Raw genomic sequence first — 12,606 nt, forward strand, 5'->3', positions numbered from 1 at the left:
CTGATGCTGACACTTCTCATCTGAGTGGGTGATGTCTATGGTAATACTTACAGCCCTGCGAGGCAGTGCCAGATGTCTACTTTGTACTGATGACTCCCAAAGGAGGCACTTTCAGTGGTGCTTATACAGGAGGTTCATAAAGATTTTGGTCTCCTTCCTGCAACGCATGGAATTTCCACACCCAGCAGTCTCAGAAGCTATAACCACTTCATGGCTTGCTGTCTAAAGAAAATAGTAACCGACTCATATTGATACATGTTGTAGGTATCACATGACAAGCATAAGCACGTACTATGGCAGTACAATGGAGCCCAGTGCCACCGTATAAGAGTTTGTTCACCAAGAGTGTGTGAGGGTGCTTTATTTTTTGGGGGGGGGGTGATGAAAAACATGCTGGCCTAAATGTATGAGTCCTGTACAACCCACATCCCAGTTTAAGGTTGCACCATAGCACTCCTAGGGGCTGTGAAGCTGATAATAAACCAACAGACTTGCAGGGGTCGCAGACCTGAGTACACATTTCACTTTGCAGTCATTTATTTATGGGTGCAGGAAAGCAAGAGGCACATTGTATGTAAGGCTGGTATACAATGCATTAAATGTATGATTCACAGACAATTCATTAAACTGCCTCATTAGCATAAGTACCGTGCTAGAAGCCTCAAAATTGTGAAATAAAAACAGCTGTGGCCATTGGAGTGCTTATTGTTCTCTGGAAATTTGCTGGACTAGCAATTGAGACTAGTAGTAGCCTAATTCTAAAATAGATATTAACTAAAAGAAAAAATATAGGTGAAGTACTACACAACACTTTCCAAGGTATGCTTCCCAACAAAATCAGAAGTCAATTATAACCATCCTTTGGATGAGACATGACACTGAGGACCCACCTGCCAGAGCTGAAGGTAGTTCAGGTGGGTGTAAGAGATCCCATGCCACCTATCAAAAAGAGTAGGGGTACTGTATTTATAAAAAAAAACACATATTTACAAAACTTATATACACTTTTACAATATATACATTATTTACATGTCTTACTGAGATGCAAAAATAAAAGATATTTTCATTTCCATCACCGATTTAAAAGAATGCAATTTTCCTTTATAGGATCTCCACTCTATTTCAGTGAGCAAACTCTTATTTTTTAACATTATAGCTAAATCCCATTTTTCACTAAACAAAATCTTCCCTCACTCTTTGATGCTAAATCAACAATATTATACAAAAAACATTTTTATCAACTCTTGTTATATAACTTCTGCTATTTGATAATATCCATACTAACTCATATGCATTTTACATAGCAAATTCATTCTAAACAGTTCATATCAACAATTTTTTCAATAATATATATATTTTTTTTACATCCTAAAAAAACACGTTCACTGATCTCAGATTCTTTACAGTAAAGACATATTCTATCGCTTCTATTTTTATATGGCATATTTGCTTTTACTGGAAGCTTTTGTATAGCCTCCATAAAAATCTTGACATTCCACCATATCCTTACATCTTCCCACTCCAGCTTGTTTCACTGCGATTTTTTCTTTATGCAGCTCCTTCCAAGGGTATACACAAAAATATTTGTTCATTATATTATTATACCATTTTTCTGACACTTTCAGTCTCATTAATTTTCATTTTCCATACTAAGATTTTATCTTGGTAATTATTAGACAATAATGTCTTTCTTTTATTATTCAAAATATACATCTATTCCTCTTTCTTTTTAAGCTTTAATATTTGTGTTAAAAATGAAGTATTATTATCCCTTAAACATTTTAATACTTTACATGAATGTAGTAATTCTGGATAAACTATAGTGTTAATCAAAGTTAGCCCTCCTTCTTATTTTGCACCATATAATACACCTCTTTTTACTGGGTTTAATCTTCAGGTCCAAATAAAGGAAGATTGCTCATAGCTTCATAGGTGTATACTAGGCTAATGGCCCTGGAGCCTTTACAAGCCTAGCCCATAAGATTACCCTGGCATTGTACCTTAGTTCCCAGTGCCTCTGTCGAGTAAAGCCACTGGAGTGATCCCTGGGGTGAATTTTCTATTTCCAATCCACTCATCAAGATTTCTCTTGAAGAGGGTCAGTGAGGTGATCTGTTTGACATGTATGGGAAGTCTATTCCATAGCAAGGGCAGTCTCTGGGTTATGACCCCGTCCCTCCAGCACGTTCTGTTGATTCTGGTAAAGAGGTTGAGGTCTCTGGAGCGTGTGGTGTGGAGGGATTGGGATTTCTTTTGATGTAGCATTTCTAACAGAGCTGGGTCAGACATGGCTTTGTAAGTCAAGCAGAGATCGCTCTAAGTAGGTGATATGAGACAGAGAAGAGTTGCAGTTTTTTGAGTCTGTCCATATATGACAAGTGTTTAAGGTCTAGGATGCTCTTTGTGAGGTACTTTTGTGGCCTCTCCAGAAATGATTTCCTAAGGAAAATGCAAACAAAGAGCTCAAAAATCAAGGAAAAGAATCCAACGAGATTAAACCTGTCCATTTTACACCCAACCGACGCAAGGAACTAAAAACACTATTGAGTTGCATTCTTACTTTCTTTGAACAAAACTTCCTAGGTAAACACAAAATTACAATGAAAGTCACAATACTAATATGAAGGAGCTGATCTAAACAAGCCAACAATCCAAACCTGTCAGAAGGCATATAAATATTTTGATTATACAGTTTTAGGTTTCCAAGTACATGCACAGCACTATAGAACTGTGGTTCAATAAAAATTTTAGGTGGAAATTTGCAGACCTAGAAAAAAGTGGGTATATTTATCCATCCATCCATTCATCCATCCATCCATCCATCCATCCATCCATTCATCCATCCATTGTTTCGTAAAAATAGAAGGATTTTGGATGTTTAGATAAATGAAGTACAGTTGCGTAAGTAAGCTTACTGTAACAGCAGATGTTCAGATGATCACTGCTATAAATTTCATTTTCATGCAAAACAGGTATACTACAAACACTTGCTAAATATGATATTTTGCTAGAAGGACTGAATTAATTAAATCGATTTTTTTCTAAATGACAGTCTGAATGACTTCCAAAACTTACACATATTTTTCATTGCTTCTATTTTTTTTCTTTCCATAATTGTTCTGTATTAGCCTGTTTTCCAAAACATATTCCAAGTACATGTATGTTTGTCAAATTAAAATGAATACCTCCTAAAATTCCATCAAAGCCTAGTCCTTGCTTTTTCTCCTTTTCTCTTTATTTATATTTAAACCTAGTATTAAATAATCCAGTAAATCAGTAAATAGTTTATTACTTTAGTCATTCCTACACTATTTTTTAAAAACAAAATGAAAACTCCAGCAAAGCTAGAACTTCTAATAAGTGACCTCCCAAACCTCTTGTATCAGAGGCACATGGGATATATGAAAATGATCCTTATGAACATCAGTTGTTTCAGCTAATTGGCAATTCTGAATGCACATGACTTGTTTCATTTTAATGGACAATTTCAGGCCAATAAAGCCAAACCTCACTAGCTGTGGATATGCATATTTTGGCCTTATTATAACCTCATCGGCACAGCACAAGCAGAGTGTTTGACTAAGCATTAGAAACACAGGGCTGTTATACCCAGCTGATGTCCATTATCATTAGGGTCACTGCAAAAATATCCCAAACAACAAACTAAAACAATGAGTGAGAAGGTCACTGAAAAAACAATCAGTAAAAACAAAATGAAAACTCCAGCAAAGCTAGAACTTCTAATAAGTGACCTCCCAAACCTCTTGTATCACAGGCACATGGGATATATGCAAATGATCCTTATGAACATCAGTTGTTTCAGCTAATTGGCAATTCTGAATGCCCATGACTTGTTTCGTCATTTTAATGGACAATTTCAGGCCAATAAAGTCAAACCCCACTAGCTGTGGATATGCATGTTTCGACCTTGTTATGACCTCATCGGCACAGCACAAGCAGAGTGTTTGACTAAGCATTAGAAACACAGCGCTGTTATACCCAGCTGATGTCCATTATCATTAGGGTCACTGCAGGCAATTATAATATCATCTGCATATGATAACATAATTGGCATAATTGCCCCTTTATTAGATACATAACTCATAGTATTCATTTCTCTGTTAATATCTATTGATACCACATTCATTACTAATGCAAATATTATACTACTCAATAGACATCTCTGTCTTATATCCTTTTAAAGCACTGTTTCTCTCCTCGATCAGCCATTAACCAATGTCTTAATTATATTTAAGTTATAAGCTATCATACATACCATTCTTACCTTGTTGTTTACATTATACACTTTCAATATTTTCCATAAAACATTATTTTGAATAGAGTTGAATACTTTACTTACACCACCTATCATAATTTTAACTTAATTATTTTAATATATCATCTACCAATTTCAGAATTACTAGGAGCAATTTTTCCACTCTTTTTCCTTTTATACAATGTATATTTGTATTTATAACCTTGCTTATTTTGTTTTCCTTCCCTTTGTAGAATATTCATAAATACTTTATAATCAGTATTATTCAAGACTATCAGTCTCCAATTTTGCATTTCATTTTTATAAACTTTTTCCATGTATATTTAATTACTCCACTACTTAATTTTGTATACTGAAATTGTTTGCGTAACCATCCATTTAACATCATTAAAAATATATTTTTTTATATTCTTGTCATATTTAATACATCTCATATTGCATTCCATCTGGACCTGCTACTGATTCCAGATTAACTGCCTTTAATAAGTTTTCTAATTCTGCAGTCACAATATTCTTTTCGATCTCCTTATTACCTTGTTTTAGAAAACTGTCTACTTTCCATTTGTTATTAGTTTGTATAATTTGTCCAGCTATATCCATCATTTTTCTCATTAAGCTATTGCTTTCTTTAATATATTTTCTCAAATATGGTGCAATTCCTTCTTGTTTTCAGGAAGAAAATAAGAAAATACCTTTGCTTATAAAATAAATTTATTATTTTCATTTTATAGGTTCATAGGTTCATAGGTAGGTACTAGGCTATCAGCCCTAAGGCCTATAGAAGCCTACCCAAAAAGGTACCCTGGCTTTCACCACCCAAGAAAATTACTTTCCTGTGCCCCTGTCGAGCAGAGTCACAGAGGTGATCCCCAGGGTGAATTTCCTATTTCCCATCCAATCATCAAGATTTTTCTTGAAGAGTGCTAATGAGGAGCTTTGCTTGATATAGATAGGTAGTTTGTTCCAGAGTATGGGAAGTCTCTGGGACAGGGATATATCCCTCCAGCATGTTCTGTTTATTGTGGTGAAAAGGATTAGGTCCCTAGAACATGTAGCTCAGAGGGATTGGGATTTCTTTAAGTGGAGCATGTCCAACAACTCTGGATTTGACATAGCTTTGTATGTTAGGCAGAGATCACCTCTGAGTAGGTGATATGCGATGGAGTAAAGCTGGAGTTTTTTGAGAAGGTCTGCATAGGGCATCTGTTTGAGGCCAGTAATCCTCATTGTGAGGTACTTCTGCGGCCTTTCCAGTTGTTGTAGATGTCTTGTGAGGCACATATCAAAAGGGGTGTCATACTCTACAATGGGTCTAATGAGTGATGAGTAGAGGGGAACAATGACCTCTTTTTTCCTGGATGAGAAACCTTTTATGATGAGGTGTGCCATGTAGAAGGATTTCCTGACTACTATGGTGATGGGATTATCAAAGGAGAGACTACTGTACACCTGTGTTCCAAGGTCTCTTATCACACTTTCAGTGTTAAGTAGACTACCACCTATGTGGTAGCTCATGGGTACAGAGTTTTTACCAAAGGGGATGACAATGCACTTTTTGGTATTGAGCTTGAGGCCATGGCTTTGACACCAGGTATCTGTCTTAGTGAGCCCCTTTTGTAGGATGTCCACATTGTTAGGAGTTTGAATTATGGCTCCTAGTTTGCAGTCATCTGTGAACTTCATTAGCCAAAGACCTTCTGTGTTAGCCTGTACTTCAGAAAAGTAGATACCAAACAGGAGAGGACCCAGGACTGAACCCTGTGGTACTACACTTGTCACTGGTCTGAAGTCGGATTTGGAGTCTGCTACTTTCACAGTGTGGGTTCTGTCAGTGAGCCAGTTGGCAACCCATCTTGTGACATAGGGATTTATACCTAGTTTAGTTAGTTTATCTAAATTCCAGAGTGGGAGATGGTGTCAAAAGCCTTGGCAAGATCTAGATAGGCTGTGTGAACCACCTTACCCTCATCTACGACTTTGGTGACTGCTTCAAAGAAGTGTATCTGGTTTAGAAGACATGATCTGCCTTTTACAAACCCGAACTGGGTGGGGTTCAGAGTCTGGAGATTATCAATGTCTTTGTTTATAAGTTCCATGATGATACATTCCATGGCGTTGCAGACCAGGCTCATTAGGCTAATGGGGCAGTAGTTCCCGTGGTCTGTGGTGGCTCCCCCTTTGTGGAGTGGGATAACCATCGCTGTGTGCCATTCAGTGGGCACAAAGCTTGAGGTGAGGCTATGATTGAACATGGTGCTTATGTGGGGTGCCAGTTCATTCTGTAGTTCATGTAGAAAGCAGACTGGGATGTTGTCAGGTCCCATGGATGCTTTGTTCTTGGCTTTGGAGAGTGTGGTTTTTACCTGTGCAGCCATGATTACAGGAACTTTGCATTCATCCAGTATAGAGATGGGCCCTTTAGGGGATGAGAGGGGGCAAAGTTAGCACTGAACCTATCTGCCAGGATGTTGCAATATCAGTTGGTTCTGTATATTTAGTGCCACTGTGCTGTAACTCAGAGCAGATCAGAGTATTGCCATTGAGATTCTTGATATAGCTATAGAATGCTTTGTGGTTGTCTTTAGAATCAGTGGTGATTTTGTTTTTGTAACTAGCTTTGGAGGATTTTATGAGGTATCTCAGCTTCTTACTGAGGCTGACCAGGGAGTTCCTCTAATCATGAGATTTTACTATTTTTTGCAACAGTTTTTTTCTTCTGCTGTAGAGTTTGTTTGTGGCAGGGGACCAACAGATTGGCTTCCTTTTTTTGGAGGATAGCATCTTGGTTCTGTTAGGGATAGCAAGATCCATGCACTCGTGTAAGTGCTTATAAAGTACATTTGTGTATGATTCAGCAGTTGTACCTCTATTATCCATCTGGATGGGTGTCGTGAAGTTTGCCACTTCTGTCTTAAGAAGCATGAAGTTGGCTTCAGAGAAATATTTTACGGTGGTTTCCCTAATGGGAGGTGTGGGCGGGATGTGGATGTCCAGGCTGATTAGCTTGTGGTCGGATCTGACCAACGAGGAACTGACCTCTGGTGTGGAACACCGGTCACCCATGTTGATAATGACTAGGTCTAGGATATTGTTGCCCCTGGTGGGGGGTGTGGACAAGTTGATCCAAAGCATTGGAATTTATGAATACCAGAAAACGTTGAGCAAAGAGTTGGTACATAAGTAGTTTTCCCAGTTAATGGTTGGGTAGTTGAAATCGCTCATTATTAGGGTGTTGGGTTGTACCCTAATATTTTCCAGTGTATCAAGAAATGAGGAGTGGGAATCCTAGGGCATGGTGAGGGATCTGTAGCAAGTTACAGTTTGGATTATGGTCTTGCCCAGAGTTAGTTGCACTTGGATAATCTCGGATGCATTATGCTGAGCAACTAGCCTGGAAGTGTAGCTATCCTTAATGAATATGGACATGTCTCTGCCTTTAGTATTTCAGTCCAGGTTAGGTGGCCAAAAGGTGTGGTATGAATTATAGTCTGGTAATGCAGGGGTGCTCTCTGGAACCTTGAACTAGGTCTCTGTCACTGCACAGATGCCTATGTTTTCCATTTTAATATATATATTTAAATATATATATATATATATATATATATATATATATATGTGTGTGTTGCTGCGGTAGCGTTGTCACCTCACAGTAAGATGTTGTCCTGTTCGATTCTCAGCTAGAGCATATTCTGTGTGGAGACATGCTTGAATGGGCATACCTTCGTTGAAGGTTGTGCGTTAGAGCTGGCTTGACATGTAAAAATCTACTGCCAATCATTAGCGGACCGGAGTTCCTCTGTGGCAACCCCTAACCGGGAAAAGCCGAAAGACACAACATATATATATATATATATATATATATATATATATATATATATATATATACACACACATATATATATATATATATAGGTCCCCTACGAAATCCCGAACGCACAGAATCCTGAAAATACCGAGATGAAAAGCCCGAAATCCCACATTACCGAAACGTTGAAAGTGCAAAATTCAAAATTGCGAAACTAATACATACATACAGCACACACACAAACATACACACACCCTCCCCCATAACCAGACAAACCACCCTACACTAAAGATAAGCAGGGGGTCTTCCCCACACCCCCTACTTTATTATTCTAACTCCAAGATTGCACAAACATATACACAAGGCAAACTCACACCCACACATTACAGTCCCTCACACACACACACACACACACACACACACACACACACACACACATACACACACCACAGTCACAACACACACTTGCACACACTAAAGCCCCTCACAAACACACTTACACACACATACTTACCTGAACCGCAACACCAGAAGCGCTAACTCAAAATCCCTTAACATAGGGATTTTGAATTTCGCGCTTCTGGTCTTTCGGTAATGTCAGGCATCGGGTTTTTCGCCTCTGTATTTTGGGCATCGGGATTCTGTGCATTTGGGATTTCATAGGGGACCTATATATATATATATATATATATATATATATATATATATATATATATATATATATAATTCATGTTCTTTAATAAAGAATTCTTAATTTTTTCTAAACTTTCAAAAGTCTCATTACTTAAATTCCTATACTTTATTTTCTTTTTCTTTTTTTTCTTGCTCCCATCATATATAACACATTTTATACTTTTGTTTAAAATGCAGCCACCATTCTGTCTGGTCCCTATAAAAATCTTTCACCCCTCTGTGATCTTTCCATAGCTTTAGTATATTATCTTTCCTTTCTCTTCCTATTTACCATTACTTATTCTTCTAATTCCCTTTCCTATTTTATATATCCATCATTCCCTTTTAATATAATCCAGATTGCTCTATGATAAGAAATGACTGTTATTAAAACACATTCTTTTACTATTAGTAGCCCAGATGTAATTAAAAAAGAATCTGGTTCCATTCTTTGTTCTCCTGTACTATAAGCCCATGTGCTCTTAATCCGAATTTGCTCTTGTCCATATTTTAACATATCTAGCACTTTTTACATCATAATATATCTTTTTTGGTGTCTTAAATTACACTTAAAGTCACCTACCACAATTATTTCCATATTTCAGGCAACATAATGAATTATATTTTTAACAAATCCTCCCTCTCTCTTTTTGTCACATATGCAGAAATTGAAATAATTCTAAAAATCTGTTCCTTCCATCTTACATCAAGAATAGTTGTTTTACCCATTATAGCAAAGGTAATAGCTAACACTTTTATTGTCTCCTTATACAAAATAACTATCCCTGAACAAGTCTCACTTTCTAGATTCCAAATAACATTGTTTCCCAACCATACTTCAGTTTGTCATTTCTCTTCTTTAGTTAAAAATCTAGAATCTTCCAAGATAATAATATCATTATTATATTGTTTGCACTATTCAGTAATGCCTATTCTTCTTACTAATGTTTTTAAAACTATTAACATTGTTAACATTTTTTGCTAAGATTGATAACATTTTTTCTAAGATTATTATTGCTAAGATTTTACAAGTAGTAACATTTTCCTATATATATTTTTACCATCCTTTCCCATTATTTTTTTTTCTTTATTATGGCCTTCTATAATTTTTCTTTTTCTCACCCATACCCTTTTACCAATAGAACTTCTTTTTGTTTAACTAGATTCTAACTCATGTTTTCAGTATCACTTATTTGTGATCCTTCTTGTTCTACTATTTTTGAACTTCTTCACTGTTAGATCTTTGTTTTTCTTGTTCTCTTTCTGGAGTACTTCTATCTCTACATGACTATTAACTTGCCTCTGTTCCACCTGCGTATCTATTATCTCGGACTCTATCCCTTCATATTCTATTTCTAACTGCCCTATTTTATTACATTTATAACATCTTAACTCACAATTCTTAACAGTATGTCCTGTCTTTCCACATATATAACATTTTCTTTTTTCATAAGTATTATTATTTTACCACAAATAAACACATTTTTGGCTGCCCCAATATCTTACCATACCTTTATCCCCTTCCACATTTATAATACTGGGAATGTGCACGATATTTCATTTTCTATATTCAGCACTACAAAACAATCCCAATTCCCAATCCATAAACCCATCTTACCATATACTTTTGAAACTTCAAGCGTGTCTTTGCATAATTTTAACAAAGGTTCATTTAGAGTCTGTTTTTCTGCCTCATTTCTATATTGAGAATCTTTTTCTTAGTCTGTCTATGAAAATTCTTTAACAAGTAAAGATTCCAAGGCACACACTTCTTTTTTCATATCAACTTAAGAATTTTTTCATCAGTTGACCAGTCTAAAAAATAATGTCATGATATGTCTCTTTATTTATATGTATAAAGGCTCTTACCTTACTTGCTTTGGTTTCTAAAGTTGGATGCAATTATTTTGTCCCATACTTTATAGCTGTCAAATACTCTATCTTCTTTTTTCTCTATTCTTACAGTGAACGATTTCTTTTTTCTTGTAGTAGTTGTTTTGTTCGCTTATTTTTCTTTTGTATTCAACCATCACCGCACACAATTTTTTCCTCTGTTGATTCTAATTCTTGAACATTTTCTTTCAGTTTTCAAAACTTTTCCCAGGAAATATCCTTACCACTTTCAGGCTCACTCACATTTACCAAGTCCATAAGTAACGAAAAAATTCAAAACCAAATCAATGAATAAATCCACAAAAATGAGTGTAGAGGAGGCAGACCACTTCTTAAAAACCACCAAGCACATTTTTTTATTTAATAAACAAAATATATAAGCGCTTTCATCTCAATATTCCAAAATTATAGAGACTTCATCAGATACAAATATTAAAACAGCCTAGTTTGTTTTAAACCCTGTAAGGATGACATCATATCCTGAAAGAGACTTAAAAAGTTTAAAGCAACAGTATGTCCTAAAACAAAATCAGATAGCAGCAGTATTCGAGTTCAAAAGTATATTATATATCATGGATATTTTAAAAAATGTTAAACAATATAATAAAAGCAATCCATTTAATATAATATAATTAAATACAGCATTCTATTATCCCAGTAAATATGCTAATAAAAGATAAAACAAATAAAATTGTAAAACAGTAAAAACAATTAACAGCTTCCACTAGGAATTGAACCCAGGACCTTCTACATATAAAGCAGATGTAATAACCACTACACTATTACCTTCACATAGCCTATTACTACAAGTTCAATTTCTTATAAGAGCTTTTAATTTTAAAAGGCTACTAATAGACAGGTTGTCATTCAGTCCTGGCCAGTACATGGAATTCAGTCTCAACTGCCATCTGAGTTACAATTTTTCTAATAGGTAGGGCCATGCCCCCCACAAATTCTAGGTACCACACATTCTAATATAATGAACTTAAATTCATGTTGGGGGAACCCTGTAATATATCTCGCTAAGGCATTCCCTTCCCAGCCATCTCGTATGTGTCTAAGATGTTCACTAATTCTGGTTTTAAATTTTCTTTCAGTCTTGCTCACATAGAAACATGGGCAGGTAACACAAATAGCACAAAAAACAACCCTCTCTGTAGAACATGTAAATTTGCCTTTAACCCAGATATTTGTTCCGTTAATCTCCACACCTTTATCTGTTTCAATAATATTATTACAAAATTTACACCTACCACATCTGTGCATAAACCTTTATACTGCTCACCTTTCTGTGTCTCGAATATATATTTTTAAGCTATGTCCTTTCTTGTATACACAAATGGGAGCTTCTCCTAAAATATCCCTCATAACTTTGTCATTCCTAATAAACTCCCAGATTTTAGTCAAAATATTCTTTATGTAATTTGCTTTCCTATTAAATGTTGTTAAAAAACTATTCTCGTAGGACTTTGGTGTACCTGATACACATATTGTGGTTTCGCTGTTATTATTATTAATAGTGTTGAATCCTGTAGTTGCTAAACAGACATTTTCTAGTGTTTGTACTACATTAGTGTTTTTCATGTTTAAAATAGGGGCAAAATGTCCAGACCTTCTCTTATTGTTCACTTCATTAGCAATTTGGTCTATTAACAAAATTTGGATAACCTCTCTTGAGAAACATTTGTTTCAGCAAATTACACTCCTCAATATATGTCTCCCATACAGTTGTCATACAGGCAGTAAGGACAAACTGTCCCTTTACAACTGCCCGTTTTTGTTTGAATGGGTGACAACTACTAAAATGTAAAAAACTATTGGAGTATGCATTTTTACGGAAAATCTTTGCTAGAAACCTGTTCCCAACATCATCCTTTGTTAAAAGGATGTCCATGTATGCTATACTCATATCATTTATTGAATGCATGAATTTTAGAAAACTAGTTGTGGTGTTAATATC

Source organism: Protopterus annectens, chromosome 11.part0 (genome assembly GCF_019279795.1).
Source record: "Protopterus annectens isolate FY-2018-M chromosome 11.part0, PAN1.0, whole genome shotgun sequence".
NCBI classification, from domain to species: Eukaryota; Metazoa; Chordata; order Ceratodontiformes; family Protopteridae; genus Protopterus; species Protopterus annectens.